Below are 22,033 nucleotides of genomic sequence, written 5' to 3'. Positions count from 1 at the left end.
AATACTGTATTGTGTGTCTATACTAGGGCGTACTTACATAGTGCATAGCTATGTATGAGTTATTTCCGGTGTTTTGCCAGGACAGAGCTTCCATAGGCCGACGTTCTCCGTGCAACAGATGTGCAAGTGTTAGAGATTCTCCAGGATGTATACCTGAAAGAGAAAGTGCTGAGACCAAGGGTATGTGCATTTTCAATGCTGCTAGATAATGACTAATTGTTCTCCAAAGCAGTCTTGCCAATTTGTGCCCTCTGGAGAAATAGAAGAGAGTCTCCTTTGCTCTCTATCATTTTCAAAACCTATTATTGTCAGTTATTGTCAGGTATTATAATTGTTGTCCATCTGGTGAGTATAAAACAGCATCTCATTGTGGTCCTAATTCTCATCCCCATCTACCAATGAGATTGCCCATTTCATCCTCATCCTCTGTCCTTGACCTCTTGAAGTTCCTGTTGTGCGAAGTGCCTGCTCAAGTACTTTGCCCACTTTGCTTTCAGGTTTCTTGTATTTTTTCTTACAGGTTTGTAGGAGTTCTTTATTTATTCTGTATACTACTCATTTTTTATTGTATATGTTATACATAACTTTTCTATTTTGAAAGTTTTTATTTCCTTTTATTTTGCTATCTTTTTAATTTATTAATCTTTTCCTGCATGGATTTCGCTTTCTATGCCTGTTTAAGGAATATTTCTTCACATGAACTCATTTCATATATTTTCGTATACATATATTTTAATTACTTTTATCATTTTGCCTTGCACTTATAGTTTTTAACCTGAAATTTGTTTTTATGCATGTTGTGATGTAGAGCTCTATTTTTTCCATATGAATAACAGATTGTCTTGCACCATGTATTTAAAAATCCATTCTTGGGGATCCCTGGGTGGCGCAGCGGTTTGGCGCCTGCCTTTGGCCCAGGGCGCGATCCTGGAGACCCGGGATCGAATCCCACGTCAGGCTCCCGGTGCATGGAGCCTGCTTCTCCCTCTGCCTGTGTCTCTGCCTCTCTCTCTCTCTGTGACTATCATAAATAAATAAAAATTTAAAAAAAAAAAATAAAAAAAAATAAAAATCCATTCTTCTGCCACTGATCTGTGATGCTACTTCTACTCATAAAATAAACACCCCCCACACACACACCATCTTTTACTATTAATCTGTTTCATTGGTTGGTTTGCCTAACCCAGGCATGATATCACACTGCCTTAATTACTACCATTTAAGTAATTATTGATATCTGCAGAAGCCAGCCAACTCAACTTGTTCTTCTCATTCAGGAAAATCTCCCTTTTCCTGCCATTTGAAATTTCATATAGATTTTAGCATTAGCTTGTCAGTTTTCACACACATACCCACAAAACCTACTGGGATAGTATTTGAATTACAAAGACTCTGTAGATCAATTTACAGAGCATCATCATATATATGATACTGACTCTTCCAATTCATTTATCAATGTTATTTCAATTTCTATAGATCTGTAAGGTCTCATAATAATCATTTTTCTAATTTTCTTCATAAAGACATCAACCCTCTTTTGTTAGACATATTCCTAGATTTTTGAAATATTTTTATGTTATTGGCAATAATGTATCTATTAAATTGTACTTTGTGTTTGTTGTCTGTGTATAAAAGTATGATTGATTTCTGTAGATTGATTTTGATTCAAAAAAGCTTACTAAACTCTCCTGCTAATTTTCACTCCTGAACGTGGCCCTACTTGGGCATGATAAATGATCTTTGTTATGTCAGGCTGTATTCTGTTTGCTAATATTTTCTGTAGGAATTTTTTATATCTGTTCACAGGAATATTGATCTGTAATTTTCATTCTCATAAAGTCTTTGTAGGATTTGGCAAGTAAGGTTACTCTGGTCCCCAAATTTATTGAGGTATGTCCTCTTCTATTCTGTAATCTTTAATAATTTGTATAAATTGGATTATCTGTTACTTGACTCTCTGATAGAACTTGATGAAGACATCTAGTTCTGGAGTGTTTGAAGAGAAGGTTTTTTAAGTTTGACCAAGTTGCCTTATTTGTTACAGGGCTATTCACATTTTATTTAGTTCTTGCTAAGTTTTAGAAATTATATTTTTTTCCTAAGACTATGTCCATTTCATCTCAATTTTAAAATTTATCAGTAAAAGTTGTTTATAATATCCTGTTATGATCATTTCAGTATCTTCAGTTTTGTAGTAATATATAAACTTTTTTCTTTTCATTTCTTCTTCCTCTTTTTTCTTTTTTTCTTTTTTTATTTTTTTTTATTTTTTTTTATTGGTGTTCAATTTACTAACATACAGAATAACCCCCAGTGCCCGTCACCCATTCACTCCCACCCCCCGCCCTCCTCCCCTTCCAACACCCCTAGTTCGTTTCCCAGAGTTAGCAGTCTTTACGTTCTGTCTCCCTTTCTGATATTTCCCACACATTTCTTCCCCCTTCCCTTATATTCCCTTTCACTATTATTTATATTCCCCAAATGAATGAGAACATATAATGTTTGTCCTTCTCCGACTGGCTTACTTCACTCAGCATAATACCCTCCAGTTCCATCTATATCTGTTTGTTTTCTTAATTTTTTTTCAAAATATCTAGTTTATACTCTATTGATCCCTCTTATTTCTTGTTATTTTTAATTTCGCTTTTTTACTCTTTTAAAAAACTCTTTCCTTCTTTTTAATTTCTTGTCTTTGTTTTTTGTATGTGTGTATTGATTAAAGTCCTAACTTGGAGATTAAGCTCATTAGATTTTAGTCTTCTTTCTTTTATAGAATAATCTTTAAAGGATATAAATTTTCCTCTACATGCTGCTTTGGTTGTATCACACATATTCTGGAAAGTTTATTTTTTATTTTCAACTCTACATATTTATAATTTCCATTATAATTATTCTTTAATGTATGAGTTGGTTAAAGCTATATTTCTAAATGGTCAGATATACTGATTTTCTAGATATATTTTTATACTGATGCTAATTTACTTACTATAATTCAAATTACTTCCCTGCTACTTTTGTGTGTTGTTATTGTTGTATCTTGATGTATTTTCTTAAAAGATTTATTTATTTCAGTGATAGAGAGAGTGCTGGAAAGAGGCAGAGGGAGATGGAGAGAGAAACTCAAGCAGCATCTGCACTGAGCATGAACCCTACGTGGGACTCAATCTCATGACCCTGAGATCAGACCAGAGCCAAAGCCAAGAGTTGGACACTTTTTTAAAAAAAAGATTTTACTGGGGATCCCTGGGTGGCTCAGCAGTTTAGCACCTGCCTTTGGCCCAGGGCGTGATCCTGGAGTTCCAGGATCGAGTCCCACGTCGGGCTCCCGGCATGGAGCCTGCTTCTCCCTTCTCCTGTGTTTCTGCCTCTCTCTCTCTCTCTCTCTCTCTCTCTCTGTCTATAATCAATCAATCAATCTTAAAAAAGAAGATTTTACTAATTTACTTGATAGAGAGCATGAGAAATCACAAACAAGAGGGAGGAATAGAAAGAGAAGTAGACTTCCCACTGAGCAGAGAGCCTGAACTGGGCCTCGATCCTAGGACCCTGAGATCATGACCTGAGCCAAAGGCAGGTGTTTATCTGACTGAGCCATCCAGGCACCCCAAGAGTCAGACACTTAACCCACCAGCCACCCAGGTGCCCCTTAAAGTTAACACATATTTAGTATTTTTTATTTATTTTTTATTTTTATTTTTATTTTTTTTTAAATTTTTATTTATTTATGATAGTCACACACAGAGAGAGAGAGAGAGAGAGGCAGAGACATACGCAGAGGGAGAAGCAGGCTCCATGCACCGGGAGCCCGACGTGGGATTCGATCCCGGGTCTCCAGGATCGCGCCCTGGGCCAAAGGCAGGCGCCAAACCGCTGCGCCACCCAGGGATCCCGATATTTAGTATTTTTTAAATTGCCAATACTTGACTCAGTATCCCCACAAAGATAATATTTCATTTGATCATATTTCCTACATTGAATTTCAGAAATCATCTTGGTTTATTTGACATCTACTGGAAGAACAACCTTTAGAATTTACTTTAGAGAAAGGCTGTTTAAGGTTAAACTTTCTTCTTCATTTCTGTTTTCAAAAATGACTTCATTTTGCTGTCCTTCTTGAAATATGTTCTCTCTGATATACATAATTCTTAGTTGACAGCTATTTTTTCTCAATACATGGAAGCTATTAGTTGCTGTCTTTTGGCTTCAATTATTGCTCTTAAAAACTTACTTTCATATTTCAAGGGATAACTTTTATCCCTTCTAGTTGTTTTTAAGATTTCCTTTTTGTCTTTGGTTTTCTGCTTTTCATTATAATGTGTTTAAGTTTATATGTATGTACTTTATTTAAGCTGTTTGGGGACTTGTTGGGCTTACTGAATTTGCAGATTGATGTACTTTGTCAGTTATGGAAATTTTTCAGATATTAGCTCTTATATACTGCCATATTATCTCACACTCCTTTTGAAACCCTGTATGTTAGACCTTCTTTCTGTATCCTCCATATTTCTTAACCTCCCTTTCATTCTCTTTGTCTTGCTAAGGTGTATTCTAGACTATTTCTTCAGATGTATTTTCTAGTTCATTAATCTTTCAGTCAGCTACATCTCATATGCTGTTAAACAAAGCTGTTGAGTTTTTCATTCTGATTTTTTTTATTTCTTGTTTTTCTATTTAATTCTTCTTCTGATGAAATTTACCACTTTTTTTCATTTCTTGATCTTACATTTTTCATTGTCTTCTTTTGCTTTGCAACACATTGAAAATATGTATTTTTAACAACTTTGTAGAGGTATAAATTCTATACAATAAACTATTTGTATATATATATATACATTCTTTAAGTGCTCATCAGTTTGTTGTGTGATGTATCAGGACCTTTTGTTTGCATGAGGGCACCTAGCTCTACATACAGCTAGAAAATGATCTTGGCACTGTCTGCTTCATCTCCCTTTTTTGTTTTGTTTTGTTTTGTTTTTTGTTTTCCTCCATCCACCCTCCCTCAACTCCTAAAGCAGATTACAGGGTTCCAATTACATACACTTCACAATAGTACTTTTCAAAAAAATAAATTTTCTAAAATTGCATAATACAGAGAACTTTACCATAGGGAGAGACTAATTTCCTAAGTGTCTTTAAAAAAATCTCTGCTCCATAATTTGATTTTTTACTTTCTGTTTACTAATAATCCATGTGCTACAATTTCATCCAGGTTGCTGTTTGTTTTGCTTCTTAATCTTGCTACCAGATTTATATGTATGAAGTGTTCCAATAGTTAAAAAGAAGTATTTCAATATTGTACCTTGAACCATACCTCTCTATCCTTTGGATCAAATCTACTAGTGATGTTTCAGTGCCTTCTAGGCTCTACCATTATGCTCTAACATTATTCTCTAAAAGTGCAAATATGGTCATAGTTTCTGTGAGTAATGGGATTGTGCAGCTTGAATATCTGTGCTAAACTAGCCATCAGGCAGGCTTAATTTCACTGTGACATCAAAAAACCCTTTCTTCAAATTCTATTAATCATAATTAACAGTAATGATAGTTCACATTTATTGAGGATTACTCAAGGCCCAAGCACTATGCGAAAACTTAAAAGTGGGCTAACAGGGGATCGCTGGGTGGCTCAGTAGTTTAGCACCTGCTCTGCCCGGGGTGTGGTCCTAGAGTCCAGGGATCAAGTCCCACATCAGGCTCCCTGTGTGGAGCCTGCTTCTCCCTCTGCCTGTGTCTCTGCCTCTCTCTCTCTCTCTCTATGTCTCTCATGAATAAAGAAATAAAATCTTAAAAAAAAAAAGTGGGCTAACACATTTAATTACTACAGCAACCGTATTGTTGTCAACATCAGGTAGAGAAACTGAGGCACAGAAAGGATAGTTCTTTAATTAAAGTCAAAAATGCAGTGCTTGGTCGATCCAGGATTCATACCCAGGGCAACTAGCCCCAAGGCCCAAACTTTTAACCACTATATGATGCTTATGGTATTCCCTAATGGATTTCTAGACTCTGATTTTCGTATAAATGAATAGCCTCAGGGCACCTGGGTGGATAGGTGGTTGAGCCTCTGCCTTTGGCTCAGGTCGTGATCCCAGGACCCTGGGTTTGCGTCCCTGTCAGGCTCTCCGCAGGGAGCCTGCTTCTCCCTCTTCCTATGTTTCTGCCTCTCTCTGTCTCTCATGAATATATTTTAAAAAAATCTTTAAATACATAGCCTCCATTATATTGACCACTTCTGTTATTCAAAGATTACTTTAATACCAAGCAAGTCTGTTTGTGTCAACTATGATTCTTGATGTTTACCAGCCTTTTTTATTTTATATAACCTAATTGAAATCTAGCCACAATTTTTAAGGTATTTTAACAACCCTGTTTACAAGCATAGAGAGTGAGATTTGTGTTAATCATGTAACTTGTCCAAGTTACACAATGGTAATTTAGCGACAGCTCAAAAAATTTCTACTGTTCATCTATGTCAGACACCAAGGAGAGTCAATCAGCCTGTGATAAAGGAAAGATCAAGGTTTTATAGAAACAGAGAGCCACTGAGATAGGGAAGGGGAACCACGAAGTCTGGTTGGGCAGTTAACACCAGAGCTGCATCTTATAGGAGGAAGAAAAACTGTCCAATAGAAGTTGTGGTTGGATATATGTTGGCAGAAATCAATGAGAGATGGAAAGGTGTTGCAGACCAAAGGAACAGCATAAGCAAAGGCACAGAGGCATGAAATAACATATTTAGTGAAAAGTGAAATCTGTTCCACTGTATTGAAGATAAAATGTAAGACAGGGAGCACCAGATGACATTAAAGAGTTGGATCTTTATCTCAGAGGTGTTTTAGAACCAAAGGAAGATTATAAGCAGTGGGTTTTTTTAGGAAAAAATAAAAGATGCATAATCATGAAAATACAGTTGGACACAAAAATAAATATTTATTTCAAAAAAGTAAAAAAGGATGTTGGAAGAAGCTGTGAACTTATGCATCATCATCTTCACAGTCAATGGGCCCTTATAATAAAATATGAAAGAGGCAGAGTCAAAGAGCATTTCCTAGTAAGTGTTTCTATCCTTCCGCTATTTTGCCATATTATTGACAGCATGGTATGGTGTGAATTAAGGGAGGCAACACATGTGAAGAAAAATATTATAGTAATCCTTCTGAATGGATGTAGCATTGCAGTAGTCATCATGGACCAGAATGGGTTGAGAATTATTTCACAGATGAAATTAGCAGTATCTAGTGGGTGGTTATTTCAAGAAGCAAAGTTGACAGCAACTACTATATTTTGTCTTGAATGGCTGGTTGGATGGGTAGTCAGTTGTGGCTGTCAGGAATCACTCACTGAAATAAGTAATAGAGAAGTTGAGTTTGAGGTGTCCACAAAATATCCAAAATGAGAAAACCAATAGGTTTTTGAGTTAGGAGCTCTGGAGATTGCTCAGGGCAGGGGTCATGGATCTGGGCTGGGTCAGCACATGTGTTACCATGAATGCCATGAACACACAGTGTGGGAAGAGAAGCAGGGCCATGGGGACTACGCACGGGTGAGCTGTGGGTAGAGGAGGTAAATCACAGACAAAGCTGAGTAGTGGAAGGTAAACTGGTGATGATTCTCATGGAAAGGTGAGAAGTAGAAGGTAAACTGGTGAGGATTCTCATGGAAAAGGAGAGAGGAGATATTTCAACAGGGAGTGATCAACAACATCAGAGATACTTGATCAAAGATCATCAAAGATGGCCCACAGTGCCCATCTAAGTTGGATACTGTAATGTGACCACTGAGCTTTCGTACTTCCATGAAAGCAATTTCACCCCAAGTCTTCTGCTCTTCCCATAAGACCATAATGAACTCCAAGAAGTTAAAACATCCAGTGACATGGTTCTAAGAGATCTCGTGTTAGTTAGATAACTAATAATTTTTTAAATCTTTAAATACATAGCCTCCATTATATTGACCACTTCTGTGATTCAAAGATTATCTTAATACCAAGCAATTCTGTTTGTGTCAACTATACTGCTGCATAACAAATTACAACATATTTAGCTACCGAAAACAACACACATCTATCACCTTACAATTTCTGTGGGTCAGGAGTCTAGGCACAGCTTGACTGGGTCTTCTGCTTCAGGGTCTTCCAAGACTGTTATTGAGCTGTCATTTGGAGCTGTGGCCTCATCAAGGCAGGGCTGGAGAAGGTGTCCCTCCAAGCTTATGTGATTGTTGGCAGCGTTCAGCATCCTGCCAGCTGTTGGACTGTAGCTCTCAGTTTCCCCCTAAATATCTGCTTGAGGCCACTCACAGTCCCTTGCTTCCATCCTCTGCTGAAAGGCTGCTTATAGCACAGCAGCTTGCTTCTTCAAAGCCAGCAAGGGAGGTGTGTCTGTCAGCAAAATAGATATATAGCCTTAAAATGTAATCACAAAAAAAAAATGCATCCCATAACTTCTGTTGTTTTCTTTTGACTAAAAGCAAATCACAGGTCCTGCTCACACTCAGAAGGTGGTATTCAAGAGGGTTACCTTAGCATCCCTTTGCTACAAATCCCCTTATAATATGTCTCCTACCTTCTTACATGTTCCTTCGTCAGCTGTTGGTCTTTCAAGGCCATTTGCTGTCATTATTAGTTTGTTTGTACCCATAGGAACTGCATCACTGGCCAACCTTGCCACTAATTCAAAACTCAATTTTTTTTCTTGATTTTAAAATGCCTCAAATTATCCACACATGGCCAACTGGAGATACATACTTCTGCTGCTAACCTGGGTGTCTCTAGATGCATGTCTTCACTTTTCTGAACTTCAGTTTCCTGCCCTTAAATAGGGAATAATAGTCCCTACATCCCAGAGATATTGTCAGATTACCAAATTAATCACAGTGATTCATGTAAATTGCTTAGCCCGGTGCCCAGCTCATAGAACTTGCTCCATGGTAGCCATTTTCTTTGCTGTTAATAAGTGAATAAAAATGAACGGAAGGCAAAATGGGTGTCATGTTTATCCCTGTGAAGTACTATTTCAGGGAAGGAGGGAAGCTATGAACACGGAAGATTAATGGTGATTACCCACGGCCGTGTGACTTGGGGAGAAGAGTGCACCGCAATCTGAGAATTTAAATGTTAAGAAATGCTGCAGGCTTCAGCATGAAGTCCTTCAACTGGATTTTCCCCTTCAACTCTGTGTATTATTAAATACCCTTTTTAAGTTGACTTCCCCTAGGCTGACATACAAGTGGGAAGTTTGGGCTATTTCTAAATGAAAACTCTGTTTTTCATAACGAAGTTCAAGGTGGAAACGCTGAAGAATGGAGTACCCAGTGTCGTTCCTATCTCTGAAGCCCAAACAAAGCTGTCCAGGTGATAGAAACACACAGGAGTGTGATTTCATTCTGATACGGGGAATTTATGGATCCAATTTCGTTTGTATTTGTACAAATACATAGATAAAAAGCGGGCCTGGAAGGTATACCTCCAGATGAGATGAAAACCAATCTTTGAATATGCATGTAATATTGACTGGATAATTGGAGACATTTTAAAATCCAAATAAAAATTGAGTTTTACATTAAAGGCAAGGTTGACCCTAGAGGTGGTTTGACAGTTCAGTCTTCACATGCTCATCATCTTCAAAGTGTAAGTAGAAATGTCTGGAATTTTTTTTTAAATTGATAGCTTATAGTTAATGTTGGCAAGGTATATTAAGGCCAGGAATTCTCAATCACTGGCTGGTCAAATGCTTAAAGAGAAGAAAAAAAAATTATAAGTGGCCCTCAATCCATATGTACTAAAAGCATTATCATTTTTATTTTTATTTAGTTCCAATAAAATTGTGCATGGAAAATACTTTCCTGTCACTTCTAGAACTAAGTGTTGATCCATCATCCCTCTGGTTAGGTCCTGGGCTACGTATTTATATGTGTTGCTTCATTCGGTGTATACCACAGGCCAGGGAGGCAGTTGCTCTCATTATCAACATGTCATAGGTGAGGAAAGTAAACTTCTGGGAGTCTAAGAACCTGGTGTACTTCACTTTCTTATAAAGAGGAAAATCTGAAGCCTAAAGATAGCTCTTTCCAATCCTAGAACACTTTGGATTTCCAGTAACTTTAAGTTAACTTAATGATATTGTTCAAGAAGTACTACTCAAAAGTAAAAGTATTATTATATAGGAATCCATAACCCTTTTTTAATGTTGTATGAGGTGACACTGATCAAAACATTTGGGGACATTAGGGCAATTCTTTACTTGCAACATTAAAGTTGAAATATAGTCTGTATCTTTCTCAAAGAACCCCTCCAAGAGTTCTCCAGTTTCAGCAATCATTTCATATATTTCTATTTTATACTTCACTTCAGATAAAGAGGTTCTAAGTGAATATGTGATAATTAGAGATACCTGGATTAGGAAACACCTGGCTCTTCTGTGAGGAGCCTAAGGAAAGTACAGGCTCACTTGTGACAGTCCAAAAATGAGACACTCATAAGTTTAATTAGTGAAATGGGAGGAGAGCTTGCCTGTTCTGATGTTATTCTCTTTCCTGTACAAGCCTGAGAAGGCGAATTGGTTAATGGTGACAGTATCATCTGTGAGCCTCTTCCAACCCCTCCCCCGCTTCCCAGATCAATGGGAAGTCAGCAAGTCTTGTGAAATCACCACGTCCCCCCAAGTAAGCTCCATACATACACTTGAGGTGATGCCCCACCCAGACCCTCCTTGTCAATGCTGTGATCCTCCCCTAGCCCGAGATCTCACCTTCCACCATCCCATTCTCTTGTCAGAGCCATCCTTCCAGTCATCCACAAAGTCAAACTCCCTACAAGTTCACTTCCCAGCACATGGTAGAAGTTAACATCATCTACCCTTAGCAATCCCAACCCGACAGCTCAAAGCAATTTAGATCCTCACTTCAGTCTGTTGGGAAAATGCAAAATATGAGCATAGGTGACCTTAAGGGAATGAGTGATTACAAATAAAATTCCAAACACTAAACAATTCATTATCTTTCCTTCTATGCATGTTGAGATTAAGAAACAACATCGTGCCATCTTGTACTGGCACAGACCACCCAAGGCTCCCCGTCTCCATCTCTAACCAAAAGGAAACAAAATGAAATACTAGTGCCTAGTATCTTGGTGTCAAGAAAGGACCCTCCACTCTTCTTAGCACCCAAAGATCCAGCCCTTCCCTCTTGACATTTAGAGTAGGGACAAAATCCTTGGAAACAGAATTCAACTTTCTGACAACATCCTAACAGAAGTCACCGGCAGAAGAACAAAATCCTTGTGGGCAGAGACTATATCCACCTTACTCTCCATTGTTTAGGTCCTCAAGCACCTCCAACAGGATCCAGCATACAAGAGGTGCTCATTAAATATTCAAATGAATGGATAAATAAATACTTGAAAGAATTCAAGTGATCTTCACACATATTTTAGTTTTTATTGTATTATTATTAAAAATACACACAGGCTGATGGCAAACCTCTTAAATCCTGCTTACTTAGTTTAGCCATGTCGATGTTACACCAACATGATTTTAGCAAATAATAATTGTGCCACTTATTGAACAATCTATGTGCCCTGAGATTCGTCACTATGTATCTCTGGGTCTAAACTCAACAAATAATATAATTGAGAGAATTAATAGAATGAGAGGATTGTACTGAAGCTCATATGCTTTGTAATCTCATCCTGAAAGAACATGGACATCTAAGGGATAGATGCTAGCCCCAGGCCACCAGCTCTCTGTAGGTACTGTCTAGTGGTGAGATGGTGAACGTCACCTCTCTCTATGGGGTAAGACACAGTGAATGCCAACTTTAGCATCTCCAGAATGTACCAAAACCTGTGCCAGATCAGGTTGCCTGGTATGTGTGTGTGTAGGTGGGAGCCATGGAGGAGGGAGGGGCCTTCTCCACATACACACTCCATTTTACAGTTTGAGAAAATACTTTATAGTCATCTTGTCATATACCACTAGAGCTTTCTCGGTCTGAGGGACATCTGAGTGAGAAAAAATCTAGGTATGTTCCCTAGAAGTGATGCAGAGGTAGATCTATAATGCAGTTTGAGGGAAAAAGGAAAATGAAAAAGAAAAAGGCTTCTCTAGTGTTTCAAATATTTTCTTCATTTTGGCTCTGAGCCCACATTGCAGTGGGAAGAAAGTGGAGAATGGTAAATCTAGTCCTCCATCACAAAAGACATTTTTTAAGCTTTTTTTTTTTAACTTAGCACTCTGTATTAAATATGCATAGATTTAGGGTTTTTCCCCCCAAATAATTTCTGATATCTATGGGGTTATGTCTTGATATTTATGATAATTCTTAATACTTCTTCATGTACTACTTCCCCCAAAGCTACAAGCATCCAGTAAGTATCTCAGGTACTTGAAATTAGTGCTGATTTTTTTGCGCAAGTAAGGATAATTCAAACTAATTAGAATTCCTCCCTTTTCACGACACTGTCTAAAGCCTTCACAAAACCACAAGTACACACTTGTGACAACATCACAAAAGTCTGTAAGGTGTTTCTTAGATTTTTCCAGATCTTTCTGTGTCCTTAAGAGAAAATTTTTATTCTGGGATGGCTTCTTTTGGTGAGCTCCTGTAAGGAAATAAGAACAGAAATGAAAAATTGATATAATCCATATCTCTAGCCAATAGAAACAAATTTCACTACTTATTTAAATATAAAATAGTGACACTGAAGCACATTTTAATCATGACCAATAATTGTTAATCCAAGTCAGTCACCTTGAACTCCGTAACATTCTGCTTTCTCTTTTTGGCTCAGTCATCCAATGAAGAAGGAAGCAAAAAGTCGATGTAACTGTACAGGGATAGTGTGATTCTATTTCATATTTCATTCAGTGTAGAGGGACTGTCTCAGCATCTGTCAGCATCCAGGAGTCTCCTCGATCCCTCCTGGATGTATTCATCTTCTCTCACTAACTGATTCATGCATTAATTTGTTTGTTCAGTTGCCATACTCATCTTCTCATGCATTGACCCACTCATTTGTTCACTATCTATTCCCCCATTTTCTCATTCCATTCATCAATTGACTGTCTCACTTAGACTTCCATTGGTACATGAACTGATTCATCCATTCTGACAGTAAACATTACTGAGGGCCAGCAATGTTGCACATGTGGCAATAGAGTCTAGTTGCTCATGAACTAGTAGGCAAAGAAGGGATGCATTACACCATTACACAAATTAAAGCACTCTGGGATCATTGCCTTGACCAAAGTATAAAGAGAGTATGTCAAGTAGAGAGTGAGCTTTTTAATGGTGGCCAATGTTTTATTAGGGTGATTGTTTACAGTTTGGTCTAATGGATTTGCCAGATGGCAATGGTGGAAAAGGGTATCATCCGTGCAGTGGGAACAACATCACAAAAGCTCAGAGTCATGGAAGTTCTCAGCATTTTCAGAAAATGATGACTATCTCTGTATGGCTCAAGTGAGAATAAAATAGAAGGAAGATATGAGGCATGAAGTATCAAGTCAGCACTGGGTCAGACTTTACCATGAAGCCATGTGGAAATGCTTGGACTCTATCATTTTAGGACATTATTCCAAAATGTCATCTTTATATGCAATTTACTGGGTCCAGATCTCAATCATGTTTATATTTCAATCATCAGCAATCTGTTCCTTGCTTAACTTTCTGGTCATATCTCCTATGACTTTCCTATGTCAACATTCAGTGTACACAGAGTGAGTTGGGGACTTAGAAGGAGGAAGTTTCTTTAACCTCTGTGTATTAGACAAACTATGCAGATGTCACTGTGTCCCTAGCATTTCTTATGGTTTAAGTTCCTATTCCATATCCTGGCCATCAGAGACATTAAAAAGGTACCTTAAGCCAGTCAACTAGCTAAAAGACTCTGGAGAAAGCAGACATATAAAGTTAATTCTTCATCTCTCAGGAAGAGAAGACTCCATCCATCCATCCATCCATCCATAGATATAGGTGGAACAGTCAGAGTATGATTAAGATATTCTTATATCAGAATGAAAAATCCAGGGACAGGAAAAGGACAGGTATGTTGTGGGGTGAGAGGATGCCAGTGGCCATGAGAAGGATTGTGAAAGAGATTCTAACAGTGTATAATGTGCATAACTGAGTCCTTTGCTGGAGCTCAACTGGGTTCATAAGCCTACAAAGTTTCCCTAGGTGTCCCGGAGGTCACATGGGACCAAAGTGCAAGTTGATGCTTTCTTATGTGGTTTCTGGACTGTTCACTCATGTCCAGGAAGTGAACTGGTGTAGTGTTAGACTCCTCAAGATCTCACATTTCAAAACATCTTATTCTGTGTTTGCACACTTCGCTCAAGGAGTCCCGCCTTCTGAAATGCATCCATCTCTCCCAAGCTCTACATTCTGAAGTTCTTTTCACTCGTCATAGCCCACTTCTGGTTCCTTCTCCAAGATGTGTTCCTGGTCACCCTTGAGTCTACTTGTATGATCTCTCTTTTTCATGATCCCCCATCACTTTTTCTATGAATGTGTTCCTGGAGACCTGGACAAAGCCAATGTGGTTGGAATGGACTTATTTTCATCATAACCCTCATAGTCAGCCAAAGTTGTGCCTTGTGAACAGCTAGAGATGAGTCAAAGTGGAGTTTACCCTCTAGCTGGCTGTAGCCCACACAAAGGTCAGTGAGAGTCCAAGGTAGCCTATGTGTAGAAGAGAGAACGTGACATGCAAGAATTCTACTAGAAGTTGAAGGGGAGATGCATCATTTAGGTAGTGTCCACTCCCAGAGAATGGACGAGGCCATGTTGAGCACTCCTCTGGAGACATATATCTTCCTGGGGTCACTGTGTGGTGGTACCATGTGCCTCCTTGCTTAGGTGGCAGCGGTTGACCCAGAGATACAGAGTGGTCTTAAAGGTCCTGTTAGAATTATGTGGCAATTTATCGTGTGCTCCCTCAGTAGCATTTTCCTAAAAAATCTCCCTAAATATAGAGACCATGGGTTTCATTTGGTTACATGACAGGTAAACGAGAGATCATAGCTGAATGAGGTCAGAGATCATGCCTAAATTGTCTTCCCTGCTACAATAGCAACATAGTCAACAGTGAGACAAAGACCAGGAGTCCATTGTCTTACATTTCATGATTCTGCTCAATGCTGTACTACTGACTCTCCTTACTACTGCATATGCAGGGTCCCTCCTTCCTACAGGCTAAAGCTGATGGGAATGGGATGAATGTAAGTAACCAGATCTGCTTGACCAAAACGCAATAGTTGACAAAGACTGATTTTTAAGGGAGGCTTAGGAGAGAATGAAGAATTTAACATGTCACTTCATCAATCACTCTTTCAAGCCCCCCATCTACACACCCATGTAACTCAGTCACCCACTCACTCCTTCATTCACCCACTTATCTATTGATATATGATTGTTTGATTGATTGTTTTTTTGATTCATTCATCATTTTTTTTTTATTCATCTAACATTCACTCATTCTTTCAGCCATCTTTTCTGAATGTCTGGCCTGGTTAGGGCCTTGTGGTGGATCCAATGATACAAGGAGCTCTCCATCGAAGAACTGACAGAATGAGGAGAGGGCAGGAGGTGGACTCCAACATGCAACAAGCAAATCCTTTAAGTCAATATATAAGAGCCGTGATAGAGAGTACTACAAAGTGCCTGGGGAGCCCATCACCCTTTTCTGCATTTAATGTAGTACTTTCAGAGAGTTCTAAAAAATTCAATACTTATAAATTCAAGATCCTCAGGGGAGGAAAAGAGAGCTCATAGGGGGGGAAATAAATCTTAGCAAATGAAGGAATCTAGAGGAAACCTCTTCCTTCCTGCTGTCTGATTGAATATAGAAAGGAGGCTCCAGTAGCCAGCTCATATTTCCCAGCTTCCACCCAAAGGGTCAAGCAGCTGAGTCTGAACAGGCAGAGCAGAGGGAAGATGTGCTTCTCCCTCAAGGCCCACACCCCTAGTCTCCTGATCTGTGACCTGGACCACAGGGGCCTCAGTGCACAATAGTAGTTGCTGTGATTCATCACTGTGCTCTTGCCCCTGGGACTTGGTATTTGCTCATCTTGTTTTAGTCTCTCAACTTGCAAAATGTGAGATCTTCTTTCCTAAATGAGGTGAACTCCAATATTCATGGACACTCTGTCTTTTGGGGGCCTTAAAATCTATTTTCTAGTGCCAGACAGCTTCATGGGTTTTCATCAGAAAGAGAGGAACTTGGACAATAAGGGTCTGAATTATGGCTCTTCACTTATTACCATATGATCCCAGAGGAGTTGCATAACCTCTCTGAATCTCAGTTGGATCATCTGTCAAGTAAAGAATGGTATGAGTGATAAATTACCTGGTTTCATTGGTCCTTCATTGTGTACTAAATTTTTCATTGTGTTACATAGCTTTTTATATATAATTCTCAAAACAAGTCTATGAGGTAGGTAGCTTGGTCAATTAGATTATTGCTCAAAAATGTGTATTATTAGGGCACCTGAGTGGCTCAGTTGGTTAAGCATCTGCCTTCCACTCAGGTCATGATCTCGGGGTCCTGGGATAAAGCCCTTCATCGGGCTCCCTGCTTAGCAGGGAGTCTGCTTCTCCCTATCCCCTGCTCATTCTCTCTCTCTCTCTCTCTCTCTCTCTCAGTCTCCCAAATAAATAAAATCTTTGAAAAAAATAAATATGTATTATTTCTCCTGCTCCATGTCCAAGAGGCAGAGTCCACTTCTCCACTGACTACCTCTGCTTGGATATGTGAATCAATTTGACCAATGCTCCATCAAACATTGTGATGTCACCAAAGGCACCAAAAATACTTGTAAAATGAAGCTTGCTCTTTTGTATCTCTGCCATTGCCACAAGAGGAACCTGCCTTCACAAGCCCACTAGCCCAAGCAAGATGAGAAATACGTGGAGCAGAGCCACCCCACCCAGCCACAGAGCTTCAGTGAGAAGAAAACAGAGCTACTGCAGCTGAAACTGGAACCACTCAGCTGAGCCCAGCCATACCTCAGCTGAACCACAGATGCACAAGCAATAATAAATGGTTCTGGTTTAGCTATTGAAGCCTGTGGTGGTTGGTTTTGCACCACAACTAACAATAGCATTATTATAATCTCTAAATCACAGTCAAGCACCCTGAAAAACAAAATGATTAAATGACCAAGGTAGTAAGTGGCTGAGCTGGGCCTTCATCTTTTAATCACTCTGCAATATTGCCTCTCTACTAAGCTTTGCCTCCTTTATAATATGATCCAATCTGAGGTTGTTAGAAGAATGAGAAATGCTTGTGCAAAACACCTTGCCCCGTGCCTATTAATTTATTGAGCGTGCTGCTACATGCCAGGCCCTGCTCCAAGAGCTTTGCATGAATTAGAATAATAACAGTGTCCGCCACTCTGGCTGCTTATGGACTTGCAGGGCAATTCCCCGTAGATCCGCATGGCTGTCTCCTGTGGACAGTGGGTCCTGGAGCACGGGGACACGTCCCACGCATATAGACATGATCAGGGTTCCCATGATGCCTAGCACAGAACAGACTCCAGAGATATTTGATGAGGAGTGTTTCAATAATCAACCGAGAATTTAGATGTGTCTTTACAAACAGCTTCCATGAAGACCTGTGACAACAGTGAACCTCACCAACCTCTTTCTGATTTACACTTACTGTCCTTCATGTATCGCATCCTGAAAAATATATATATCCCAATTTTTTTTTTGCTTGTCTTCTTTATACTCGCAGACCCAACCACACATATATACTATTTTGTCAAAACAGTAGCTGCACAATGACATACTGCACCTTGGCAAACTCACATCCCTGCTAAAATTACACCAAGCAAAGTTTGTGGTTGGTTACATTTTTTAAAAAGACATCATGTCCCATCTCCTCAGCTTCAAGTTAGAAATCACCCTGAAACTTGGGCTGCAAGCAGCGCACAGCACAGTGGGCAGCATGTGGGCGCACAGGCCTGCCTGCCTGCTCGCGCACACACACACAGCCTGTGTGTTGCGCCTCATATAGTTCTTTCATATCCATTGCCAACGCAGAAGGGGCACATGTTTGAGTTTCTTTGCTGCTCCTAATTACACTGAGGCGAGAACATTCGTGTCTTCCGCTTGAGATTGTTATGTTTTCCCCCAAGGTCCAGAGAGAGCCTCGCTGCCTTTGTCCTTTGGTTTGGCTGAGTGCGGGCAGTTAGACGTGCCCCGTGCTTGCCTGCAATGTGCCAAACAGGCGCTGGAGAAATGCATGTCCTTGGCAGTACAGCGGCTTTGTCTGTAGCACAAAAAGCAGAGGCTGCGGTGTTGAACGCAATCCCGCAGTGCAGACCGCTGGCCAAAAGTGTCCCCCAAAGCAGGTCAGGATCCTGCTGTCCTGGGTGCTGAATTCAGCACACAGATGTGACTTGTGTGACCTGATTTTTTTTTCCCCAGGTGATCCAATATTTCAAGTTGGAATTTTACATTTAGGTTGGAAGATTCTCTTGGAAAGCTGAAAGCTGGGACAACAATGGGCCTCATTTCCACTCACGGCCACTGCGGCTGGAGGTGCAGAGGGTTGACTCCTTCACAGGGCCCTGGCTCCCTCCCCTGCACAGCCCTACCACCCTGCCCTCTCCCCCTCAATGAAGTTTGGCAGAGGCTCTGGCTGCCCTTGCACTGCCCTGATTATTATTTTCCCCAGTAGTAGAAAAACATTTCTCTTGCTCATGTCCTTTATCAAAAGCATTATTTTAAAGATAATCTAGGAAAGCCACATTTTTTCTTTTTGCAGAAAACTGGAATTGAGCACTTTTCATTGTGAAAATGAAGACCTTCCATTATAATGACTATGCAAACCTCCCATGTGATCCATGAATGGACATGTTCCTGAGTGTCCTTGTCACTCAGGGTATTTCATGGCATCTTGATCACAAAGACCCTCCCAGCTCCCATTGGGAGCCAGGAGCTCAATGAACTGGGCTAAACTTGGGCATTAGGCAAACTTAGGTTCAGATCTTCTTTATAATTCCACAGCTCTGAGACCTTGGAAATGTTAAAGAACTTCTCTGCATCTCAATGCTTTCATCTGCAAAGGACAAAGGGATAGAACCTAGCTCACAGTTACCTCAAGGAGCCATGGCATGATTGTGCATGAATTACAAGCAAAATTCACAATAAGTTCTCAAAAATATCATATTCTTGCCCTGACTAGGGAAAAAAGAACCCCTCAAGCAACAGCAATAAGAATATCTTATAAAAGTCCAGCAAATTAAATAATTATTATTGCAGTGATTTTTTAACTCTATTTGTCATTTCTGCCATTTTAACTCAATGCGCATTCTCACACACACACACAACACACACACAGTGAGGGAGACAGTTGGTCACTGAAAGTCAGTTTCCCTTTCTTCCCATGCTCGTGTAGCTCTTCCACATTTCTGAAGTCTCTTTGCAGTGAGGGATAACCATGACACGAGTTCTTGCCAGTGGACTAAGCCTGAGTGGTGTGTGTCACCTACTTCTGCAGAGTTTCCTAAGAAGCAATGAGTCTACCTAACACTCTCGTCCTCTCCTGGCAAATGATGGCAAGATACTAATACTGGAGAAGCCACAGATTGAAAGAGCTTGGTCTCCTGAGCCACTGCATGGAGGAAGGGTGCCTGCTGACCAGATATACCTGCCTTGGAGGTTATTATATTTGAGGCATTACACTTTGGTGTTCATTTGTTTCCGCAGTCTATCTGTCCTAAGTAAAGTTGGCGCATGCCAGTTCATACAGGCACAAGCCTATGAGGTTTGGGGCTTCCTAGAAAACACTGTAGCCACTGAAGAATATTTGTACATTAGGAAGGTCTTTGGACCACATACAGGAATTAACAATGTAAAGGTTTTTAACTTCCAGTTCTAGCCATCATAGGAACAAAAGGGACCCATCAGGTCGTCAACAAATATTTGTGGAATACTTATTTTGGGAGCCTAGCATCAGAATAGAAAGTTGAGTAAGATGGAAAGAAGCTTTATGTTAAGAGAATCTACACGGCAGTGGTAAGTGCCTGACCGGCTTGATCACCTGGTTCTGCACCTCATCGGCTTTTACCCAGAGTGTTTGTGATTAACACTGTAATGCTCCTGTGGGGCAGACAGTATGCTATGCATCTGCATTGTCTCAGCCACACCCCTGTTCCTCTGTATTCTCCTCTATTGCAGGGGCTGGAAACTTGGCAACTCCACCCCCTAGTCTCTTTGATCACCCAGCTCTGGCTATGTTCTGCCACGGGGAGGGATTTACAGAACACTGAAAGGCAAGTGGAGCCTGAGGGTGACAGCAGATCACAGCCACATCGTCCGTGAGACTGTAAGATCCTGAGTTGCTGGCGCTGCAGGAGGAAGTCATGGGCCCCAAGAATCTGGGCAGTAGGAGGTGATAGACAATCCAAGTACCTCCCCCAAGACGAACACACACCAGCTGCTTTTTTCTGGATGGTCTTACTCCACTTAAGATGCAAAATCCATGGACCCCATGCCTGACTGGTTTAGCTCTAATTACAGCCCATATCTTGGCTATGGGAGGTCTAGGCACCCTAAGTGACACATCCACCAGCCTCAGTTTCACAGAGAAATGATATCGTGTGCAAATGCAAGCGAGGATGTGAATAGAAGAAGATGAAGACACAAGAAAGCCTCAACGGTGATAAAGGATTTAAGTATAGCCTCATTATTCTTCTCAAAGCCTTGCCTCAGTTCTCCATCGGTTCAGGGTTCATGTGGCCTACAATAAATGATGTCTGACACCCTCTTCAGTGGCACCTGCAGCTTCTTTGAGTATTCACACATTTAAGACCCAGCTTCATTAAGTTTACACACTCTGCTGTGCCACACCACTGTGCCTTTGTCCATGTTGGTCCCTCACCTGGAACACACTCATTTTCCTCTCAGTCTTCCCCACCCCAACCTCTTGGCTATTGCTTTTAATTTTTAACTCCTAGCTCAGGCATTCCTTCTTCAGAAACCATCCTTGGACTTCCTCTTCAGGCCACTTTAGGTGTTCTTCTCACCCATAGAGAATCTTGTGCTTATCTATATCATAATACTTATTAAATCACAATACAAAATTTGCTTCAGGACCCAGGACAGCGCTTGAGTGCCTGGCCCACAGTAGACAGTTATTACAATAACTGCCATAAATTTTTATTTATTTATTCACCCAAAAATTACTTATTGACCATCTTCATTATGTCAGAAACTGTTCTGGGAAGCATATATATATATACATATACATATATATTGCATACTCATTCAGTACCGACTGCTGTGCACAAACTTTATATGCTTTATCCTTAGAGTATCCATTAGCATCTGCATCCAGAGCAATCCTGTGAAGATGAAATCAGTATTAGCCCCAATTTAGAGATGCAGAAACTGAGGCTCAAAGAGGGTAAATACATGTCTAAGAAATGAATAAAAGGAAGAAGAAATAAATGTGACCATCTCTCCAATTAGACTATAGGCTCTTTGAGAGAGAAGTGAAATGTACTTACTCAGCTCTATTGTTAAGTGTTTAATATGATATGCAACTGGAGCAACCCACATTCGTGCATGCCCACTACAGTTCTTCTTTAATTAAATCTGTTATTTTAACATCCTTATGAGTAGCACCCCCTTTCAACTCAAATGTGTCCATGTTACCCAATGCCTGGCTCCTAGTGAGCACCATGTTTATGCTGGTTAAACTAAACAGAACTGGCCCTAAGTAAAGAAGTTAAAATTAGAAAACAGCCCTTACCCCAGCAACAAAGCTTTTTCACCACACCACATTGTGTCTGAAGGAAAGTAGTCAGTTCTGAGTGGACTTCATGATCAATCCATCAAAGACAGGCAACCCATGGATTACCTGACTCACCTGGCTGAGAAAAAGTCCTTCATCTATCTACTTGCACTCTCATTTTGGAGAATAGAATATGAACTTCAACTGAGCTACACTGAAGAAAGGGGAAAGCCACAATTGGGATATGTGTCTCCTAATACCAAGCCCAAAGCTCACTCTAGCACCACG

Source organism: Canis lupus, chromosome 8 (assembly GCF_003254725.2).
Source record: "Canis lupus dingo isolate Sandy chromosome 8, ASM325472v2, whole genome shotgun sequence".
In the NCBI taxonomy this organism is placed as follows: Eukaryota; Metazoa; Chordata; class Mammalia; order Carnivora; family Canidae; genus Canis; species Canis lupus.
This window is presented reverse-complemented; position numbering follows the sequence as displayed.